The sequence below is a fragment of the Mustela nivalis genome (assembly GCF_964662115.1).
Source record: "Mustela nivalis genome assembly, chromosome: 18".
NCBI lineage: Eukaryota > Metazoa > Chordata > Mammalia > Carnivora > Mustelidae > Mustela > Mustela nivalis.
Window position 1 is genome coordinate 34304779 of NC_139037.1, and position 25060 is coordinate 34329838.

Consider the following 25060-nt stretch of genomic DNA (forward strand, 5'->3'; position numbering starts at 1 on the left):
CTCAGAGTATCAAATCTGACAGGATGCTGAGTCTCTAAGTTTAAAATACGTATCTACTTTATAACTTGATCATATCCTAGTAGCAAATAGTTGTAGTGATAGAATATAAAAGTTAAAAGTAAAGTTTGCCCACATTAGTAGCCAGTCTCACATGATAAAGATCATTGGAATTAGGCAACAGATTAGGATTTCCCTTACCGCACTCCCACTTCCCCTTTCAGGGTCCTCCTCTTCACTTCCATGTTTTTTTTTTTTTTAATTTTTTCAATTTATTTATCTTCAGAAAAACAGTATTCATTATTTTTTTCACCACACCCAGTGCTCCTTGCAATCCGTGCCCTCTATAATACCCACCACCTGGTACCCCAACCTCCCACACCCCTGCCACTTTAAACCCCTCATATTGTTTTTCAGAGTCCATAGTCTCTCATGATTCACCTCCCCTTCCAATTTCCCAACTCCCTTCTCCTCTCTATCTCCCCTTGTCCTCCATGATATTTGTTATGTTCCACAAATAAGTGAAGCCATATGATAATTGACTCACTCTGCTTGACTTATTTCACTCAGCATAATCTCTTCCAGTCCCGTCCATTCATGCTCTTAATTTTCACTCATGGTCCTCAGTTTATTCTCAATTGTTTAAGCACAGCTCAACTCCAACCCTGAAGTCAGGGGTCAGATGACAATAATTGGCATGTCTTCAATATGCAGTCATTGATCACCGAATACCGAGAGGATGCTGAGCATAGTGCAAGTGTGGGGAAGTATGTATGCAAAGATATGGCCCAAGTCCTCTTCCAACAGGGGTCTGTATTTGCATCTTTATTTTTTTTAAGGATTTTATTTATTTAACAGACAGAGATCACAAGTAGGCAGAGAGGCAGGCAGAGAGAGAGGGGGAAGCAGGCTTCCTGTGGAGCAGAGAGCCCGATGCGGGTCTTGATCTCAGGACCCTGGGATCATGATCTGAGCTTAATGCACTGAGCCACCCAGGCTCACCTGTATTTGAATCTTAATTTGGGATTTCTTAAGCCTAAAGGATGTTAAGACCTAAAAACAGGTCTCAGAGGGTGAATATTTAGGTATATTTATTTAGTTATTTAAATAGTTAATTAAGGTATAATTGACAATATACCAGTAGTATCATGTGTATCTCATACTGATTTGATTCATTTACACATTGCAAAAGGATCCCTACAATCATCTAGCCATCATCTGTCACCATTTAACGTTATTACATTATTATTGAATATATTCTCTATGCTGTACATTACACCCCATGACTTCTTTTTTTTATAACTGCAAGCTCGTACTGTTTTATACCCGTCACCCATTTCATCTGCTCCCAAACCCTCTCTGATAATCAACAATTTGTTTCCTGTATCTATGAGTCATATTTCCATTTTGTTTTATTTGTTTAGATTCCACATATAAGGGAAATCATATAGTGTTTTTCTTTCTCTAGGATTTATTTTATTTAGCATAATACCTACTAGGTCCATCCACATTGTCACATCATTCTTTTTGATAGCTGAGTGATAGTCCATATATATATATGTGTGTGTGTGTATGTATGTATCCCACATCTTCTTTATCCATTCATCTAACAGTGGACTGTTGGGCTGCTTCCTTATCTTGGCTAGTGTAAATAATGCTGCAGTAAACATGGGGGGGGGGCATACATCTCTTTTAATTGCTGTTTTTGTTTTCTTCAGATAAATACCCAGAAGTGGAATTTCTGGATCATATGATAGTTCTATTTTTAATTTGTCAAGGAAATTTTATACTGTTTGCCACAGGAGCTGTATCAATTTACATCCTCACCAACAGTACACAAAGCTTCACTTTTTCCACATCTTCGCCAACACTTTTTCGTTGTTGTGTTTTTGATAATAGCCAATCTGACCAAGTGAGATGACATCTCACTGTGATCTTGATTTGCATTTCCTTGATGGTGTGGGATGTTGGCCATCTGGATGTATTTCTTGAGAAAATGTCTGTTCAAGTCCTCTGCCCATTGTTTAACTGGTTGTTTGTTTCTTTGATGTTTAGGCATCAGTAAGTTCTTTATATATTTTAGCTGTTAACATCTTATCAGACATCTGATTTGCAAATATCTCCTCCTATGTAGTAGGTTGCTGTTCCATTTCATTGATGGTTTTCTTCACTGTGCAGAAGCTTTCCAGTTTGAGGTAGTCCCGTTGGTTTGTTCTTGCTTTGTTGCCCTTGCTGAGAAGACTAGTCCAAAAAAAGATATTGCTAAGACCAATGTAATAGAGCTTACTGCCTATGTTTTCTTATAGGAGTTTTGTGGTTTTAGGTCTTAATTCAAGTCCTTAATCACTTTTAATTTATTTTTGTATTTGGTGTAAGACAGTGGTCCTGTTTCATTCTTTTGCATGTAGATGTCCAGTTTTCCTAACACGAATTATTGAACAGACTATCTTTTTCTCATTGTATATTCTTATCTCTTTCATCATAGAGTAGTTGACCATATGCGGTATGTTTATCTCTCTCTAATCCATTCCATTGATCTATGTGTCTGTTTCATGGCAGTACCACACTGTTTTGATTACTACACCTTTGTAGTACAGTTTTAAATTGGGAATTGGGATGCCTCCAGCTTTGTTGTTCTGTCCCAAAGTCGCTTTGGCTATTCAGGGTCTTGTGGTTTAATACAAATATTATGATTCTTTGTCCTGGTTCTTTGAAAAAATGACATTAGTATTTTGATGAGGATTGCCTTGAATCTGCAGGTTGCTTTCGACAATAGGGAAAATTCGACAATATTAATTCTCTTAATCATTGAGCATTGTATATCTTTCCATTTATTTGTGTCATCTTCAGTTTCTTTCACCAGTGTCTTATAGTTTTCAGAGTACAGGTTGCTCACCTCTTTGGCTCAGTTTTTTTCTTAGGTATTTTACTCTTTTTGATGCAGTTGTAAGTAGGATTGCTTTCTTAGTTTCTCTTTTTGAGAATTTTTTATTAGTGTGTAGAAATGCCACTGACTTCTCTATGTAAAATTTGTGTCCTATTTTCAGATATATTTTAAACATATATTCCATTGGAATCATTTCTAAATTATCTGAGAGCTTGCTATAAATTGTCTATTCCCAGGTTCCACTTTGAGAACTCTATAGTTCTGGGGTTGTGACCAGAAATCTACACGTTCAGAAAGCTTCTCAGGGTTCATGCAGCACATTTTTTTGGAAAATCATTGGTGTGGGGGAAGAGAATGCACTGAGAACCGACTCCAGAAATCTTTGCATCATAGCTGCACCCACTGGATGTCTGTCAAATCACCTATCACACTCTATTATGCTTGTCTGTCTGTGTCTGCCACCAGAGTAGAGCCCATTTCTATTCAGTTTTGCATCCTGAGTTCCTGGCTCACAGTATCCTACCTAGAGACATTCAGTAAATATTTACCAAAATGTGGAGATAGGCCCAACTTCTAGCCCTGCACTGCTACAGTAACTGAGATGAACACCTGTTTTTGCAATATCTAAAAAGGAAGGTTTCATAAAGCCATAGTTGACCTATCAGCTGAAGAAAAGCAACAAGGTATATGATAAGGAGAAAGTTAATCTCTTGATACATTCCCACGCCCATCTAACAAATAAAGGCATGAAACTTACAATAAAGAAATAGTGATCTTAGTGAAGATCACACAACAAGTTGCTTAGATTCAGGATGAGAACCATAATTTTTTTCATTCCATATCAAGTCCTTACTGAGCTGATCAAACCTAAGAAATCCAAACATTTTTGATCTTTTACCACTATCAGTAAAAACATAATGATACATGAATAAAACCCGATTTTTCATCTTATAGATATAATGAACAGAACTGGAATGTCCTCTTCTGCATGACAATGGATTCTCTTGCACTTGCTCCAGAACATCTTGACTGGATCAATTCTTTTAGTTAAAATAGAAAAAATCTAGTTTGGAGGCCAAAGGGGAAGGAAGTCCAAAATAATAGGCAGAAAGAAAGAGAAAAGATAATAAAGAGAGAGAGGGATGGGGGAGGGAGAAAGCTGAAGTAAGGGAGGATGAATGGAGGAAAGGAAAGAGGGATGTAAGAAGGAGAAAAGAGGAAGGAGTGGAATAGGGCAGAAGGGAGAGGATTCTGAAGCCACACACAGATTTTTTTCTTTTCTTTTTTTTTTTTTTTTTGGAGGCCAACTGCATTATATATGGGATCATTTTATGATATTGTTATTCTAACTCGTAAGCAACAAGCTTGGATTAGTCAGAGGAATAGCAGGCTATTCCCCACACTTTCCTCATTCCAATTTGCAATTTACTTTGGTAAGATGTCAAGTAAGAGTGTCGCTCGTTCATGGCTTCCCTGATGCTTGTGAGAGCCCACGAATGTGTTTATGGTCAATATCTCTCTATTCCGGAAAGCAGTCTCGCAGCACTGTTTATTTGTTTTTCCCCATTCATTTTCCAGGCCTTTGACTGAGACTCCAGCACAATGCAGCCATGATAATAGAACAGATAAGGTACTTATTATGTCTAAACTGAGACAATCCATTTGTGAACATGCCAGAATTTGTTTTAATAGAACCAAATAAAGTCAATGCTATTGTGAGCCCAGAGAATCCCTACAAGGGCTGAAACTCTAAAATATTTTCCTCTGTATTTCATATATTTGGAAAGAACTTTGAAGGTCATCTAGTCCATTCTCCAAACTATGAGTTAAGTACTAAAAAAAGAAAGTCACTTTATCTTTGGGGGTGGGGGGTCTTTGGTTTCTTCATCTGCAAAATGAGAGGACTGGGTAAGTTAAAGTCTAAGAGTCATTCTGGTTCTAACCTCTTGTAAATCAACAAAACTATCTAGGAGCAGTAAGCAGTCACAGATATCTTCAAACCCTGAATATGACAGATGACCAAGCATCATCAAACATATTGAATAAGAAATCAGAAGTATGGCTCTCTTCTTTGCTTCCAGATATCAACTTACAAATCCTAACCTTAAAGTGTTTAAAGGAAAAAAAAATCTAGATACTGAATTTGTACCACAATAAAATTTATGTTTAAATGTTTCTTAGGCACCTGGCTGGCTCAGTTGGTAGAGCATGGGATTCTTGATCTTAGGGTCATGAGTTCAAACCCCACCTTGAGCACAGAGCTTACTTAAAAAAAATTCAAAGTATTTAAAAGAAATGTGTTCTAGTCTGGAATATACATCTAGATACCTCTAGAAGTATAAATATTTTCACTTCTTTTAGTATGGTAAAGGGTTAATTATAAGCATCTTTTATTTCCATGATTTCATATCACCCCTTACCAAATGAGCAACCTCAAAAGTAGTGTCAAAAGGGTAGTAAAGTTTCCAAAGATAAAAAAAAGAAAAAAGAAGAAAGAAAAAAAGAAAAAAAAAAAAGGGCATGTCTTCTCAGACTTCCACAAATGCTAATTACTCATAATGACAAGTCATTACCCAAATCCATTTCTGGAAAGTCACAAGGACTTGACAGGTCAAAGCAAAAATGTCATTTCAGGCTTCAGCAAAAGACTCTGCCAAATTAACCCTCAATATACTTATAAATGTGCTATCCTCTTTCTTCCTAGGAGGAAGAAACAAATATAAAGGGAGGTCAGTACCTTGGAGAGAGGAAACCAATTCAAAATCTTCTACTGGGAAAGCAAAGGCAGCTATTGAGCGCCATGAGAAAGAAGCTTATGTCAAGGGTGTCCTGTAGCCCAACTTTTACTACAGGCACAACTACAGGCTTCTATAGGGGACAGAACTCAACAGGCATAAATTCAGCCATCTGGAATTTGGAACTGGGGATATGGGAAGGTCCAAGATCTTTGGACACAGACAGGGAGAAGATAAGACCTATGGCTATATTTAGCAACGGATCTTGTAAACAAATTTTGGTTCCACCCAGATCCCTATTAATAAATGTATTTGTTATTTTATTTATGTATTCAAGCATGTATTTGATCACCAGATATTTCCTGGGGATCTACTTTTTGTCAATCACTGTTCCAGGTTCCAGGGATAGAGCGATTATAAAGGTGGATAGTGTCTGACCTCCTTGAATTTCCAGAAATAAGATCAACAGTAACTAAATAAACACACAAATAAGTAAATATAAATAAGTTTCACACTTTATTGAGTACAACAAAGGGAAGAGAGAGGGCAGAATGAACGGTTTGAACAGTATTACTTAATCTAGTCAGCAGAGGGTTATGGATAAGAAGACAGGGTCATCCTAGCAGATAGGAGCTAACAAAATCAAGAATAAAGAATAGTAGCATTCCAGCAAAACCTCTAAGATGGGATATAGGAACTTGAAAGAAATTCCAGTGTGGTTAGAACCTAAGATAAGTTTGAGAGTTGGGGGAGCAGAGACTGGAGAGGTGAGAGGGAGCCTCCGAATTATAGGTCAGTTGGGAACAGGAAAAAAGGTAGGAGATAGCATGTCCCAAAATTCACAGGTAAAAATAGGCCAAAACTGGCACAGAGAAGCAGTTCCCTACAATAAAAGAGGCTGCCTGAGGACTGCAAATACCTGAGGAAATTATAGAGAACCTTGTCGTGCAGGTAAGGAATTTGGGGTTTACTCTAAGTTTAATGGGAAGCCACTAAAGTATTTTAGTTAAAGAGCAATATGATTTGACAATGTTTTTAAAGATCACAGTAGGTATATAGTGGTAAAAACAAAAGAACAAAAACTATACAACAACATGGAACATTTTTAGGAAGACAATGAATTTTTAAAAGCAGCCCTGGAAGACTACATACTGTGAGATATCCTCTTTATCAAGCTCAAAACAAGCAAAACTAAGAATGTATTGTTTGAGGATTCAGATGGGATGAAAGAATAGCTTTTAAAGGGAAGTATAAACATGACATTCGGGATGATGGTGACCTCTGGGAAGAGGAAAGAGGGTGGTGTAGGAGACAGATAGGGAGTTATCAGGTTTGTGTTCTAATCCTTAAGTTGCATGGTTGGTTTTGTGTGTTCATTTTATTATGCTTTATCATATGTTTTATTTAAGAGGAAAATGGGTTATTCTGGCTATTGCATGGAGAATGGATTTAAGGGAAACAGGATTGGAAACTGAGAGACTAGTGAGTGCCCGTTTCAGTCCCCAGGCCAGATACTTACTGTCTTCCATGTGCAAGTGACAAGAGGTTTGAGGGAGGACCCATAGCCCACCAGTAACACCTGCCCAGCACTTAGCATTACTTGGTGTACATAGTAGAGAGTCAGTAAAATGTTCCTTAGTAAAATCATGAACAAGTACAAAGAGTGCCTAGATATATTGAAAATCAAGAAGCACATACAATGTTTATTGAACTATCAACTCTATGGTAATTACATGTTTAAAAATCACTTTCACATTCATTGTCCTTTTTCACCCAACTATGGGAGATTCATACATTCCATAAGAAGTAGCTGAGCACAGTGTCATGCCTGTAGTCTCAGCCACTCAGAAGGCTGTGGCAGGAGGATCACTTGAGCCCGGAGTTCTGGGAGGTAGTGCACTATGTTGATTGGGCACCTGCACTAATTTGGGCATCAATATGGTGGACTTCCATAAGTGGGAACCACTAGGTTGCTTAAGGAGTGGTGAACTGGCCCAAGTTGGAAACAAAGCAAGTCAAAACTCCCATGCTGATCACATGAGAGGTAAAGTGACTAGTCCAAGTTCATACAGCGAGATAAGGGTTGAGATGAAACCATATCTTTCTAAGTTGACATACTCTTTCCACCATGTTTTGATGTGTCTCAAACACCAAATGTAAATAATCACTTTTAATACCATCCCACCTCATTCCCAAACCATTCTATTTAAGCTCTGTTACATTTTGTCAAGTATCTTTCAAACCCTGTAGCTTTTAGAGTTTGTTACACACATACATATATATATACTGTATACATATTCTCTATTTGCCCATCCCCAATAATTTCATCAGCTTATTGACCAGGATATGTAAGCTTTCCCTTTTTCTGCAACCCATAAGGTGCTGGGGTTGTGAGTGTGTTGAGGAACTACAACCTGTGATCCCCTGGGTCACCAAAATTGATCGAGCTATTCCAGTGGCTTCGCAGGTGTGTCCCCCTTCTCTCCTCACTACTCTAGGCTGAATGTCCTCTTAATGAACAAGACTATCCTTTGTGAGGAGCTGCCTGTTTCTCAGACAAAGTCATTCAAGATAGCTGTACACTCTTGCCAGAAGTTTCTCAAAGTCTAAGCCCTGACACCAGACACACAGTAGTTGATTAATAAAGTTTCCTCTGTCTTCCAGGGTAGCAATTCCCTATTCATCCAGATGCTAAGACATCTGATATCTTCTTATAGGGGCTCTAGATCCTTTTCATAATCCTGTTAACTATAATCCAGGATACAGTATACCATCAAGAATATCAGAAATTCATGGCTGTGCTCTGGAGAAACTAAAATTTAGGATTTAGTCCTGGGTCCAGGATCAGAACCATAGAAATCAAGATGCAGAAGGTTGAAGTGGATGGATGCAAGGGTTAAGCATGGTCATAAGCTTGGTGCATCAAGCTAAGTTACCAAATAAAGGTAGAAGTCTGGCAGAGAAGTTGTAGGAAGATCTGAGAAATACCATAATCCAAAGTTCACATGCTGAAACCAACTAAGACATACAGAAAGAAACCACTCCCTAATGGAGAAAAGTCTTTCTGACAATCCAAAACACCTAATGGGCTCTTTTTTGCAAGAATAAAAATGATCATCTCTGCTAAGCATCATGTGCCTGGTACCACTGCAAATTCTGCATTCATACTTTCATTTAATCCACACAAAAATAATTTACCATTGTTTTCCCCTTTTGCAGATGAGGAAACTGAGGTTTAAGAAGATGAAGTGATTGCCCCAGTGTCACACAGCTATCAAGAAAGAAAATAATTAGAAGAGATAAAGACAGAGGGGTTGAACTGGATCACCTCTAGTCGGTGTTGCTCAAGAAACACCATCTTAGCGAAAAATCAATACTACTTTCAGATGAATCCGTGTCTTCAATTCCCTCTCACATTTCCTGACCACATATATACATACATTTATAAAAATTAGAAGTTTATATTTATTTGGTTTTGAATTGGGTTGAGCATTTTGGATGACCTTTGAGATGACTTGAGAGAACTCAGGATTGAGAACCACAGCTTTGGGCTTCAAAAGACCCCACGGAAGGGGATGTCAGGAGGCTGCACCCTTGAGTTCCCTCTGGAGGATTCAGTGTCTCCTTTATAGCTCTGCATGGGGTCTCCAGCATGCTGTCATGCCTTGGAGTGATCAAGGGAGGAGACTAGGGGCAAATTAGAAGATACACAAGGACAGGTCTGAGTGTTATAATTCTGATAAAAAAAAATCAAGGCACCATAAAAATTCTATTTCTGAAGATTTATACTCCACTTAATTCTATGAAGACTTGAGGTGGCTAAAAAAAATCTATTTGGAAAGCAAATAGAATTATTGGATTGTGAAATTGAGAGCTATAAAATTTAAAACAATTTTATATGAAACTTCAATATTTTTTGTATTTCAAAGTAAAAGAGTCAGAGACTATCAAGTAAATTTGAATCTCTTAGTTTTGAGGACACAAGGAAGAAGAGGAGCACAAGGTTTCCTTTTGCTGGGTAACAGAAAGGCTGCCATCAGCGGGAGGTACTTTGGGTTAAAGGCCAGCTTTGGGCTAAAGCCTGTGCTTGACTGATTCTTGCTGTACAAGCTCTCTCCTGCTGTCTGCCTGATCCTTCCTTTCCCCTAAAGAAATTCTGTTATGAGTTTTGTACCCACTTCAGCTTCTTGGTGAACACAGCACCTGAATTTCACATTTAATCACACCATGTAAGATATTACCTTCTATTCTTCTTCTTCTTCTTTTTTTTTTTTTCCTTTTCTGTTAAGTTCTTTTTTTCCAGTTGAAGAGTAAGCTCTTTTGATTCAAGAACATTCCCGGATGCTTCTCTTGTTTTCCCCAGTCTCAAGTGAGTGACAGCTTAGTTCAGTGATTAAGATTTGAGTTTAAATTCTGACTCTGTGTGATATTGAATAGGTTACTTACTCTTTTCTTCCTCTGTAAAATAGGGATTAAGTGGGCATAAATGCTCAACCCAGCACCTAGCACATATTCATTACCCAGTAAGCTTTATTTATGATCATTATTCTTTATTGATTAGGAGAAGCAGCTTCAGGTCCTAAAACACAGCCGAGGCCCTCTTAGGCACGATCTCTGAGTTCTTAGATATCATTCCTCCCTTTTCAAGATTAGGAACTGAGCCCTCCTTTCACCATAATAAGGAACCCCCACCACCTCTGCCACTACAGCTCCTCTCCATCTGATTTGAGTGTCTATTATCATTTCATTGAGATGCCACTTAGACATAGCCTTAAACTGTGGAGCTGTGGAGGGGGTCTGGGTGTAGTCTAGGATAGAGTCCTGCTCCATTAACATTCAATCCACAATAGAGACCATTATCTTGGCAGCAAAATACCCCAGCAGTAGTGATGTGAGGAAATGGGGGTGGGTTACCAAAGCAACAGAGAGACTGGAGCTGCACTGTTTCTATGGCAACAGAGAGCAGGCATGAGCACTTTCCTAGTTGGAATGATGGTTAGTTAGACTCTCACCAACGGTATGGGTGACTTATCAGATGAATTGCATTGCAAAGGGTGGATTAGTAAAAGGTTTCTCCTCGAATTTTGACCAGAATGAAACCCAGAGTAGAAATCCTAACCCTTCAAGGGGAGCCCAGACGTCTCTCTCCAGTGTCAGTGTTCTTTCTTTGGCTACTGACCCATTAATTACCTCCCCAATATCATCAATTCTTATTTATAACCTGCAATCTCCATGAGTGGCTCTCTTGAATGAAATCCATTTATGGAAATCCGACTCATCAGGTACATAAATTAAATAGTAGGCAACTAAATGCCCAAGCAGTTTTTCCTTTTTTTTTTCTCAATTTTCATTTATAAAAGAAATACACTTACATCATTAAAAAGTAATTAGTGCTTAAAAGCTTATGAGAAAAAAATAGCATTCCCACATGTATAATACCTCCTCCCTCACCCCAGTTTATAGAGGCAGCTACTTTCAGCAATTTTAGCTGTAAACCCTTTATTTACCTTAATATTCCCAAATATATCTATATTGAACACAATTTCCTTTTAAAGTAAATAGAGCTCTCTTACACCCTACCTCTCTTCAATTCCAACCTCCAATATGATATAACACAACTTTTGAATAAATCCATATGGAGTGTTTTCAACATCAAGGACTGCTGAGTCAGGTAACAACATGAGACATGGGTAAGGAGCTGGAGGTCTCCTCATTTGAGGTGCAGACATCCAGCCAATCCCCTGGGTTTGGTCTGCCCCATCTGCCCTCCCCTGCACCCACTGTACCTGAAGCTGGAGGCTCTCTGTTCAATTTCTCTAGGGAATTACTTCCTTGTTGTTTTGGGGTGATTATAATAGAAGAGGGTAGAAGCACCTTTTTGCCATTAGAGATTTTGAAGTTTTGTCGAGGTGCTTGGCTGCCTGGGAGGTAGACTTCATTGAAGTGATTTGAGGATGGGGCTGGATTTTATGAAATACCTTCTAAATCTTACAATACCATTATTTTAAATGTATGACTCTCTAAACCCATCCAGAGAATGATTTCGTTTGAAAAAAATTTGGTTTGAAAAAATTTTTTTTCCTGTTCTGGTATATTGTAATCAAGGCTAGGCAATTTTACTTTTGACTGATTGAGGCTCTATCCTAAGAAAATAATTTGAGACAAGTACTAAATGAAATTGATTATTGCTGTCTTAACTATAATTGTGAAAGATGGAAATTACCTAAATGTCCAATGAGAAGACGCCTGGGATATGTGACTGCAATGGAATAATATGTACAACATGAAAAATATGCCATTGTATCAAGCAGCTGACTTCTTGTTCTGGTTACAAATGTGTAATCTAGCCATTATAATCTCTCTGTTTTCAAATTCCCCATCTGTACAATGGGATAGTAAAGTAGTTACCTCACAAGGCTTTCATAAGGATGGAAGGAAAGAATGCCCCCAAATCTGAGCTCATGCCTGAGACCCGGTAAGCATGTAATAAACGTTACCTATAGCTACTGCTTGTTCCACAATATGATGGTGTGCATGTAAAGGTTGTGAGATTTTTTGTGTTCCATTTCCATTTTTCCTTTTTCTAGTATTCCTCGCCAAATCAAAAATCAAGACACACAATAATTTCCTCCATAACAATACAGAAACACTTATATTATAATAAAATTGTTGTAAGCAGAGATCCTTTAGCTAAAGGAGTGTGGTTTGGGGACCAGCAACATCAGGGTCACCTATAAAGTTGTTAGAAATGCAAATTATCAGTCTCCACCCTACACCTTCTGGATGAGAAACTCTGGGGTGAGGCTCAGCAATCTGTGTTTTAACAAGCTCTAGAGGAGATTCTGATGCATGTTAAAGGTTCTCAACATGGGCTGCACACTAGAATCATTTTAGAAGCTTTAAAAATGAATGCCTGGCCCCACCCAGATCAATTAAATCAGATGCTCCACGGATGGTGTTCAAGCATCGGTAATTTTTAAAAGCTACCAGGTGATTCTGATACACAACCAAAACTGTGAACCACAGTTTTAGAGAGATTACTATACAGGCAGGTCAAGTTAGATGGGAGGAGCAGGTAGCCATACTCAAAACGTTTTATAATTATTCCACCATCCTTTGTTTCCGCAAGACCCTACTGTGCCTATTCTTAATGGATTCTAAGTCCAGAGAGACTGGGGTGATTAAGAAGGCTCTTCCAGGTCTTCCAGACACGTTGATAGATTTTGGAGATGAAGGAGAAATAGAGATGAGGAAAGTTTGATGTGGTAATGTGAGACACAAAAGAACATGATTCTTTTTACTTTTGAGAAAACTATCTCTTTATAAATTAAGATCTGGGTACGCCAGTCTCAAGGAAAACCTGGTATTTTCTTAGGTGCCCGATGAGAGGCAGCCTCACATAGCCTGAGTTTTCCACGCCTACTTCCCCTTTGAGAGTCAAGCTTGTGTCCCATCAGAGTCAAACACCCTCTAGGAATGAACCCTAATTCTGGGCTCATTTTCTGGGTTTCATCTCGGAGATTTACTGACAAATTTCTGTCAAGAAATTACAAGGAAATAAACATTGCTGGTTATATTTTATTTTCCTTTTACTCCAATTTTCTTACTCATTTGCTTTTATCCTGTTGAATCTTTCATATTTTTATAATTCTCACCAAATTCTTTTTTAGAATTTGGTGGAGTAAAATAAATAGAAGCTATAAAAGCCAATCAATCATATTCTGCATTTGCTTTTTTACTGAATCCTTTATTTAACCAACCAGTAAGCATTTATTTCTATGCATTTTAAGAAATTTCTATTGAGTACCTCTAGGTGCACTATGAAAGCTGCCAAAGAAACACAAGTTTTAACACCCTTCTTTTCTTCAAGAAATTTGCTTACTATTGTTACTGGATGAACAGAGAAACACCTGAAATAAATAAAGAACAGTATGGACAAATTGCTGAGCTAAATACAATCAAATGTGAGAGAATAAACATGCATTGAGTGCTTAATACAAACCAGGCATTGGGTTAGGTGTTTTCCATGTTACAAGTGCAACCCTGTGAGCTGGTAATTTGGGTTGTCCAGCCTCATGGATCAGGGTGTGAGCTCCAGAGTCTTCCAAAGCAATTTACTTACCCATTCTGTGCCTCCCAGGCAGAATGGGGGTAGACAACCCTAACTCAACGGGTTGTCATGTGTTTCAAATTCAGGTAAAACACATAGAGCAGTGTTGGATGAATGTGTCTTAATTCCTCAACACATTTCCATACCTGGCACATAAAAGCTATGTATCGTGGTTAGGTGGCGATCTAACCACATGGTTAATTCCATTTTAAAGATGATAAAACTGAGGTAGAAAAAAAAAATAAAAAATAAAAACAAGGTAGAGAGAGCATGACATCATGTTATCACCACATATCTGGGCACCAAAACCTGTGTGCTTTCTTGCTTGCTGGTAAAATCAAGTGCTGACATATTTGCCATAGAATCCAAGCAATCTACTATTCTGTTTGCATTATAAAAATATTTAGCAAGGGCATCTGTGTGGCTCAGTGCGTTAAAACCTCTGCCTTCGGCTCAGGTCATGATCCCAGAGTCCTGGGATCTAGCCCCACATTGGGCTCTCTGCTCAGCGGGGAGCCTGCTTCCTCTTCTCTCTCTGCCTGCCTCTCTGCCTACTTGTGATCTCTGTCTGTCAAATAAAGAAACAAAATCTTTAAAAAAATATTTAGCTGTGAAGTGTGTAAACCTGGTGATTCACAGACCTGTACCCCTGGGGATAAAAATATATGTTTATAAAAAATAAAAAATTAAAAAATATATATATATTAAAAATATGTTGCTGAAAATTTCCCACTGTAATTATATGTTAATAAAAATAAATGTTTTTAAAAAGCATTAAAAAAAATATTTAGCAAAGCCAAAGTCAAACTCTACTTGGTCATTTTTATTCATTTATTGCTTGATTTTTAATAAAGAAATATGCTGTAAAAAACACTAAGTGCTTCTGCTGGTAACAGACCTACCCAGGCCCATCACAGCATGACATCTAAGCCACTGTAAGTATGTTCAACTCCCACCTAAGGCAAGCTCACCATCTGCCTCCTTCCTCTTCTTCCTTTTCCTTTTCTTCCCTGTTTTGCATGTCCCCATATTCCAAAGCCTTGCCAAGGCCCTTTCCTCTGCAACCCCATCTCACCCCTGTTCCTTCTGTCCCCCTTCTCAGAACCCATGCAGACATGGTCAATATTTGTAATGACTACTACAAGTCTTTCCTCACAGCACAGAGCACCCCACCCGTAATATCTCACTGAATCTTCAACACTGCCTTGATTTTGTGACCCTCACTCTACTGATGAAGAAAACTGAACTTCAGGGGGTTGAGAAGCATGTTGGAGTTCCCACATCTAAAAACTGGAAGAGGTAATGCTAAATCCCTCACTTTATCCTGCAATACCCACGTTTCATGTTTATTTACCCTGACCTTCCCAGCAGACTGAGCTCTTTGAATTCAGTGAGCACAGGAATGGAACACAGCAGAACTAGCCATTAGTAACTAACAGAGAAGTCCTTCAGATGGAATACTGTGCTCTAAAGAACTTTTCTTCCCATCACACTCCCAGTGCGTATCACTGAAGACGCCCCAGTGGGCACAGACTGACACTGAGGACACTACAAAAACCTTCATGATAGAGCCCAGAGACCACAGCATCCCCCAGCCCCAAGCCAGGCTTTGTGTAAGCTATTCCTTTTCACCTCTATTTCTATCTGAACTCTAAGGTCCCATGGAGGTTTATCTGATTTAACTCTTAAATAATATGAGTTTCTTCTGGACTTCCATTAGTCATTTATTCATTTGAAAATATTTATTGAGCTGCTACTATGTGTATGTTCACTGTACTAGGTGCTGCTATATAATGAGCAAAAAGAAATACGGCCCTTGCCTTCAAGAAATAGAGCCAAGTAATCAAAGAATCCCACAAATCCATTTGGTAACTACTGTGACCAAGAGGCATGAGCTGCTCTGAAAACACTCACTAGAGGGACTTAACCTGTCTGGGAGATAAGGAAAAGTCTTTCTTGAGAAAGTGATAATTGAGCAGAAATCTGAACAAGAGTAAAAGTTAACTAAAAATAGGGAAGGGGTACAGAATGCAGGGCAAACATTATATACAAAAGCCTGACATGATGACCACATACACAGGCAAAACGAAGACAAGGAAGGAGGTGTGAGTGGAAAGGAGTCAGACCAGGAATGGCCTTATGGACATATTAGCAATTTAAGCTTTTGTCTTAAAATCAGTTGGAAAACCCTGAAGTTTTTTAAGCAGAAGGCAACATTATTTAATGTATGTTTTGGAAAGTTTACAACATGAAAGTCACATTGGAACCATGCACACTGTAGACCAGTAGGCCAGAAAGATGATGTAGGACAGGGTGATTCTGGTGAGGTGAAAACAAGTGCACCAGTGTGAGGTAGTCAAAGGATAGAACTGTGGTGATTAATGATAGGAAAGAGTGGCAAAAAGCCATGTCAAGGAAGACACTTTGGTTTTTAGTTTGAAGATTGGTAGAGGGGGCCACCATTCATGAAGACGGGAATCTTGGAAGAGGACAAAGTTCTAAGGGGAAATAATGAGCTCAGATTTCAACAGGCTAAGTTTGAGGAGCCCTTAACACATTCACATGGAGATATCAGGAAGGTAGTTAGGCATATGGGTCTGAGATTCACAGGATTGGCTTAAGTTCTTCAAAGTGGAGTTTGTGAGTCATTAGCCCATAGGAGGTAATTAAAGTCATGGGCAAAGACAAAATTTATAAGAAGAGATTAAAAAATGAGGGAGCCTCTTCAATATTTAATGAGCCGAGATACTTGTAAAAAGACAGACATATGTTCACAGTGATAGGAATAAAATCAGGATAAGGAAGGGTGAGTTTTAAGGATGGTTTCACAATGTGGAGGTCATTAGGGCCTTATCCTCAGCTTTGCAGTGCAGTGATACCAAGAGCAGTCGAAGTGGAGTCTGTTGTCATCAGTGATTTTCATGGATGTGAATGCCAGAAACCCCGTGTTACAGTCCCTGCCAAACACTAATAACCTTGGTCTTGGTATTTGAGTCCAAGCCAAGCTGTTTGAAAGAAAGCTGGTTTCATCCAACTATTTCTAGCATTCCAATCCAGCAGAAGAGAAAAAGACAGAAGAATTTGAATTTGCTGATAATCTTTGAACTAAAGGTCAAGACAAGAAAGGGAGTAATTATCTGCAGCTGAAATCAAATCTCTCAACCAAAGGTGCTGAATTCCCAGGTGGATGCAATGTGCACACCTAATGAAGAGTCCATCTGTTATAAGATGAATTGTGGCAAAGCTCTGGGAGCATCACAGTATCCTATGACAAGACCACTTTGTCCCTTCAAGCATGTTATAAAGACTTGGGAAAAGCTTCATTTTGCACCTGACATTAAAGCACCATTAAAGGATTGTGAATACAATCTCAAAGCCAGGCAATTCTGAAGATGGCAGGAGTCATGAACTCATCCTATTACTTTTAGAGGGACAGGAAACATTAAAAAAAAAAAAAAAAGAAGAAGATGAAGAAGAAGAACAAAGCTCTGTTTAAAGAACAGAAAAGCCTAAGAATAAAAGAGGAAAAATGTAAGTGCATGTGGAATCACAGCTTAAAATAACACACAGTGTGTCTGGTGTCTTGTGAAGGAGCAACGACCACAGAAGCTTCTGTGCTCAAACATGCTGTCACATGGGTGTGAGGCTTGATCCCTCCTTCCAAAATTCTGGATGCTGGCAATTACCACTATTCTGGGGTGTGCAGGGGGCTCTCTGTCAGCCATGCTCCCTTCCTAGTGTGTTCTGAAACTCCATAGTTCACACCCAATTCACACAATGATTAGTCTTTTTTTTTTTTAAAGATTTTATTTATTTATTTGACAGAGAGATATCACAAGCAGATGGAGAGGCAGGCAGAGAGAGAGAGAGAGAGAGAGAGAGAGGGAAGCAGGCTCCCTGCTGAGCAGAGAGCCCGATATGGGACTCGATCCCAGGACCCTGAGATCACAACCTGAGCCGAAGGCAGCGGCTTAACCCACTGAGCCACCCAGGCGCCCACACAATGATTAGTCTTAAGAGTGTCTCTTCCCTTTAGATACCTGGTGAGTTCATCACCCATCATGGAGGAAGAACAGAGGTCCCATGGAGGAGGTGGGAGGGAGAAAAAGTTTGTTACTGCTCCATCATGAAGAATGACACAATGGCTGCCATTTACTATTTATTATGACTGTGGTCCAGAAACCATGAAAAACACTTTATGTAGGCTTTCTCTCCAATCCTCACATGAACCCTGAAAATTAGGAACTATTCACCTTCATGTTACAAATAAGAAAGTTCAGTCTAGGAAAGAGAAAATGATTTTCCATGTCAGACTCCAAAGTCCATCCTCCTTGGACTTCACCCTTGATTCTTATATGGTTGTAGATACAGTGTGAAAAATCAGGAGGTACTAGAAAGTAAACCCAGTGGCAGAGATAGCCACTACTGTCTGTTAATCCACCATCCATGGTCCCTTTTGAGATATTGCCTCTCCCCTACTGGGATGGAAATCTAGACACCCTCTACCCTATAGAAGCTATAGGAGTCCCCAGAAGCTACTTCTGCCAAATTTTTTCTCTGCTCCCCATAGATAAGGTTTGGCTCATGACCTAAGCTTGGCCAGCCAGGGTCTTTTCCGTGGATATTGACTCCTAAACTGAGGAGCAAGGACAGAATCAATCATAGAGTTTATCAGTCCAGCAAAAGAACTCAAGAGAGACTGCTGAGTACTTCCTTCCTCTTCTAATCTGGATTTCTTAACCACTTCTTGTTCAATAAATTCTCTAACTCCTTGCAACCAGTTTCTGTTCCTCATAGTCAAAGGACCCTAACTGAAAAAACTTAGCATATAAAGGAGTTCTAGTATTTTATAAAACAAGAAGGAGAAAAAATTTGGTAAATAATTTCAAAGAACATATTAAAGGAGCATGGAGGCATATGAGCCTTGGGTGGGAAGTGCTATAACCAATCAAGTATGGCAGAAGCGATGTTATGTTAATTCTTGGCACTGCCCTTAAGTGGCCTGGAATTTTCCATTTTTGCTTGTTGGAACACATACTCACATGACACTCCCTCTTGGAATCAAGCCATGATGCTATGAAAAGCCAATTCACATGAAGAGGTCATGTGAAATAGTCCAGTCAGTCGTCCCCTTGGAGCTCTCAGCTGCCAAGCAGCACCAACTGCCAGCCACGAAGTGTACCATCTTGGATGTCTCACCCAGTTAAACTTTCAGATGACCACAGTCTCAGTCTCCATCTGATCATAACCATATGAGAGACCCTAAGTGAGATTCAGCTGGTCAACATGCAGAAGTGTGAGCAATAATAATAAATTGTTTTAAGCCACTAAATGTTGGGTTGGTTTGTTATGCAGCAATAGATAACCAGAACAGAATGCTCAGAATTAAGATTGCTGGATAGAAGGAAATGTGCTTTTATGATTTTGATAGATACTGTCAAATGTCCTCCCTGAAGGCTGTACCAGTTAACACATCCACCAGGGGTAGATGATAATAAAGATGGGATTCTGTATCCCAGCTCCTTATATTTTTCATAGCTATGAGAAATCAAGAGCACTAATGTATCACCTACTAGCACTCATTATTTCAAAATTCTTGTCAAGAAAAATGAATGGAAGAAAAGATATTTGAAAAGAAGGGCAGGCTGTTCCAAATTCCTTTCAACACCTTGCAATATATTTTTGGTCCATCACTCAATTTACCTTGGATCCTGACAGTAAATCACACTATCATGTGTGAGTAGGGTAACTAAACAGTGGCATTTAATTAAATTTTATTTGATATGACAAATGCTTACTGAAGCACTACTCTGTGAGAAGCACTGAGGAACCATAGAGATGGCTGAGATAGGAATGGAGCTGAGTCTACAGTGCCTCACATAAATAAATCAGACCTGCTTCCTCTTTTCTGCAAAATTACAAGCCCAACATTGAGTCTGCACCGTAATCCTAAAGCTGGGTTGTTCCTAAATGTGGGTTTCTTTATTTACCAGCCTTTGTCTATTCCAGGAGGCAGCCTCCATTCCTGTTAGCATTAGTTCCTACCACTTTATGACTGTAGGAAATGGGATTTTTCCTCTTCCTTCTTTACATCTCAATGCATGTCCAAGATGGTTCCATTATCATAGTGTTTGTGTGTGTGTGTGTGTGTGTGTGTGTGTGTGTGTGTGAGAGAGAGAGAGAGAGAGAGAGAGATTTCCAGATGCTCAGATTCCTGGATCTCTAAAAGGACACTGGAAACTGAAGTAGTTGAGTAGTTGAGGCAAAGAAGAGGGTGATGTCAGATGTCAGTGGTGGGAATGAAGAGAAGAGAGCTGGTCCCCATATCAGAGAGCAAACTGTTCTTCACCCCTGGCTACTGAAAGGGACAGTGAAGGAGAGAAGTCTGTCTTACACATAATAATTAAACAATGTTACAGGACCAGCATTATGACAAAGACTCTCTCCTTGACCAAATTTTAAACAGACTCCTCTGAGCCCTCTTTTCCATGGGAACTTTACTGTGGCTACTGTCACATCTTTGGCCTGCTCAGACCTGTCTAAACAAAGAATCCTGCTCAGTCATCCCTGACCTTTGATATCCAATCAGTCTTTCATCCTCCACCTTTGATGCCTGCTTTTAGCAAGAATTCTCAGAGGTCAGGTTAGCAAGAACACCCATCCCTTGATGTCTTCTCTTATTAATTTTCCATCCAATGACCTCCTCACCCTGCTCCTTGGCTATAAATTCCCACTTGTCCTTGCAGTATTTGGAGTTGAGCCTGATCTCTCACCCCTACTGCAATAGTCTTATTTCAATAGTCTTGCAAAAGTCTTCCTTACCATTTTAACAAGTGTCAGAATAATTTTTTCTTTAACTATGCATCACGAATGTGGAAGATCCTATGTCCCCTTGTGCGCTTGGTAAAGTTTCATTTATCCTTAAGTTCAATGTCACATTGTTTTCCATTTTTCCCTGAGGACCTCATACCTCCCTCAAAAGGATGAAAAGTTTCCTGTGATTTTAGCATGTATTACATGGCATTATGTGTTTTGTTTTGTTTTGTTTTTACTATTTGTCTTCTCTTATATAAGCACGTAGAGAGAAAACTGTGTCTCTGTGCCCCCAGAGCCCAGCACAGCCCTGGCATGGAGAGGAAGTTCAAGACTCTTAACTGAATTACTTCACTATAGAGTCAAGCTCTTAAGCTTTGTTATGGGCTGAAAGTTTGCATCCTCATAAATTTATATATGGAAATCTAATCCACAGTGTGATGGCATTTGCAGGTGGAACCACTGAAAGACAATTAGATCATGAGGGTGGAGCCCTCATGAATGAGATTTATGCCATCATAAAAAGAGACAAAAGAGAAATGACCTTTCTCTCTTGTGAGGACACAGCCAGAAGGCAACCATCTTGCAAACCAGAAAGAGAGTGTTCACCAGGAACCAAACTGGTTAGCACCCTGGTCATGGACTTCCCAGCCTTCAGAACTTCAAGGAATGAATTTCTGCTGTTTAAGCCATGTAGTCTAGGGTGTTTGTGTTATAGTAATCTGATATAAGACAGGATCAAAGCACAAGGAGAATTTTTTGAACTGGGAAAGGCACAAGTAGGGTTCAAGGAGGATGGAAAATGCTCAGTTAAGAAGAAAGCAGTTAGGAGGACACCACTGAATCAGGATCAGCATAATCAAGTGGGGGAAAGTGAGATTGTTGCCATGTAGGGGGAAATAGCATAATTTGGTATATAGAAACAGCAGCCCACTCAATATTTGAGCAGTTCCCTGTATATAAATTATAGCTCAATTAGAAAGCAGACTTATTATAAGCTTATCTCCTGATATACAAGTTGAAGAAACATGGCTGGTTGTTAAGATGAACAGTAGTAAGGACCTGGAATGCTGGAAAGATCACAGACAAAATATATCTTATCTCTCCATCCCTAACTTTCCTTGGATCAGCTTTATTTATTCCACCTTCACATGGTCCAGCCTGGTCATCCCCAACTCACCTGCACAGTCACCTCTCCAAGTCCATAAAACCTTCCAGTCTAGCTCTACAACTAACTAGAGCCTCTATGAGAGTCCCTTGACCCTCTTGAGGTCCAGTCAGGTATGGTATGGGAAGGGAGACACCTAGGGTTGCAGGGATCTGGTCCCACTATGGTAGAAGGGTAGTTTTTGGAAAAGAAGTCCTAGGAAAGACAGAAACTTCACAAGTATGTCAACTATAGGGCACATTAAGGAGATCAGCTGGATCAGAATAGAGACTTTGTGTTGAAAAGAATTGGAGATGGGGTTGGATCACAGAAGTTGACCAACAAAATGCCCAGAGGGTTATGTACAGTATCTTTTAGACAAGGACAAGCATATGTTGTAGAAATACTTTAATATTGAGTTCCAGGTTCCAAGGGATGGGGGAGGGTATGTATCCTAGAATGCCTTCCCAAGGAAGAAGACCAGAGAGAGCCTAAGCAATCCAGAGCTCAGTTTCAGAACCCTATTCTATGCAAAGAAGAGCTGTTGGGAACAGTTTAATGACCTGCCTCCTATCATTATAGAGGTTGCCCTTCTTCACCAGCTGGAGAAGCAGGGACAGCCACATCTCCTGACTACAATGACAGGTACACATTGAGATTTGGGGCCTCCAGATGGGGCTGTGCCATCTGGCCCTAATTACCATTTTGAGGAGCAGAACAGTTCTGTCTCATCTTGAAGGGCCCACACGGGGAGGTGGAATGTGTGCCCTAGGTGTCTTTCTTGGCAGTGGACTATTAAAGCAACACCCAAAGGAGGGCATGAAGGTGGCACAAAGAGCTGGCAAAATGTGGTTTAGCAGTCACATCAATCTCAGAATACCTTTGTACAGCTTACAACTCTTCTGGTTACAATTACTGATCCTCCCCAGAGCTGGCATTGTCCAAATGGAGAAATAACAAGAATACAGAAAGAAGTGTCTTAAAAGAATCCACTGGGTTTTAGGGACAGCATGAACTCAGGACTGGAGCCGTGTAGAGAGCTCAGGGGGGCCCAGTTATACTTTTTTTTGCATGCCTCCTTCATTCTTTTTCACCCAACAGAATAGCTAACACAAGGCCGAATAGCAGTCACCAGCAGCTCCTGATTTCTCATGACTTATTTTTAACAACAATCAACTGAACCTGCCATGCCTTAGTTTCAGTCTGTGTTTATTGGGGGGGACCTGACTGGCAGCTAGCGCTGGCCACCATGGATGAACCACCAACTGTGGCTGGAGGTGTGTGTCCATGCTATATGTACATGACTTCTCTCACTGGAAAAAAAGAAGCTGAGGGTCGCGGGGAGAGGAGACTGTTATAAAAGCAAGGGTAATTACACCACAAACTACAAGGCACTCCAAGGCTGTCTGCTGTGGCCTCCCTGTGTAGGGACCTAAAAAAAAATCCCATTTTTTTTTTAATGTCACACAATGATTGTTCTGTTGGCCAGGTTTCAGTCACTCACAAACCATCTTGACAATCCTTGTTATCTCTAGTACCACCTTTCCTGTTATCTACATCATTTTTTAACATCAACTCCCTTGTTTTATTTACTTAAGTAAATTTTGGGCTTGACCTAACCAACGATAGTCATAAAACTGGGTTTGGTGTGTTTTTAAAATATTTTGTCTCACACACATTATAATAGGTGCCTACCATTAAAATTAAAATGGTTCATCCATAAAATCTTGAAGTGGTTTCACATACCCCTAGTGATAAGAGAACCACACTTTGGGACTGATGCCCCTCAAAATGTCCCAGAAAAGAAAATAATAGCAGAGGATCATGGTTCTTGGAGCCAGGCAGGCCTGAGTTCAAATTCTAGGCTTTCTAGGCTACTCAATCTTTTGCAAGTCACACGAACTCTGCCAGCCTCAGCTTTTTCTTCTTTTTATGTAAAATGATTTTATTTATTTATTAGAGAGAGAGGGGGCATACAGAAGGAGAAAGGGAGGGAGAATAAGACCCCCCATTCTGCTGAATAGAGAGCCCAATGTGGGGCTCGATTCCAGGACCCCGAGAGTATGACCTGAGCCAAAGGCAGATGCTTAACCAATTAAGCCACCCAGGCACTCCAAGATTTCTCAATTTCAGTACTTTAAAAAGTAGAATTGTTTTGTTTAAGTGACATTACATTGTATTGAAATGATAGCTGTAAACGGTTGTTATGGGAAAGATACTATTTTGAAAATTTTCTAGAATAATTTTTATAACTCCAAGGTCTTTAAAAAACAGTAAATATTTTATATAAAGCATTTTAATATATCAAATAGTTTCATATCCATTATTCCTTAAAATGCTCTAACATAAATATTGCTATACCCATATACAAGATAAAATGGATTCCACTAGTTTAGGTGATATAATCAAGATCATTTGGTTTATACAGGACAAAACTGAGACTTGAACCCAAATCTCCAGACTCACATTCTGTGCGCTATGCCACCCTGCGGCTCTGAATAGACACTTTGCACTTAGAAAAGAATGTGGAATGGTGTGTTGGATTTCTAAAAATGTGTATACTGTTGACTTATTGATACTATAGATGAGAAGCATGGGAGGCGTTGTTAACTCAATCGAGTGAAGAAAAGCTTCAGCTTTTGCATTTAAGCATTTCTTTCAGTTGATCTATTATTGGCATATAACATTGTGTAAGTTCAAGGTGTACAACCTGTGGATTTGCTAGCTCCCACTTCTATCACATCACATGATTGTCATTTACATGGTGAAAAAATTTAAGTTCTAGGCTCTTAGCAACTTTGAAGTACAATGGATGAACGGATAAAGAAGATGCAGTATACATATACAATAGAATGTTATTCAGCTATGAATAATTTGCCATTTGTGACAACATAGATGGCCCCTGAGGGTCTTATTTTGAGATATGTCAGGTAGAAAAAGAGAAGTACTATGTATCACTTATATGTGGAGCCTTAAAAATGCCAAACTCAGGGCACCTGGGTAGTGCAGTTTGTTAAATCTTGGAAGGATGCCTGCTCTGTGTTCTTGGTTTTGGCCCAGGTCATGATCTCAGGGTCTAGAGATCCAGCCCGCATCAGGATCTATGCTCAGTGCAGAGTCTGCTTGAGATTCTTTCTCCCTCTCCCTTTGCCTCTCCTACTCATGCTTTCTCTCTCTCTCTCTGAAATAAATAAAGAAATCTTTAAAAAGTATATAAAAAGCTAAAGTTGTAGAATCAAAGAGAAGAATGGTGGTTTCTTGAGGGGTGAGGAGGTTGATTAAGGATGCAAACTTGTTATAGAAGATGTGCACATTTTAGAGATCTAATGCACAATGTAGTGATTATAGATTTTTGCATTTGTAAAGTGGGC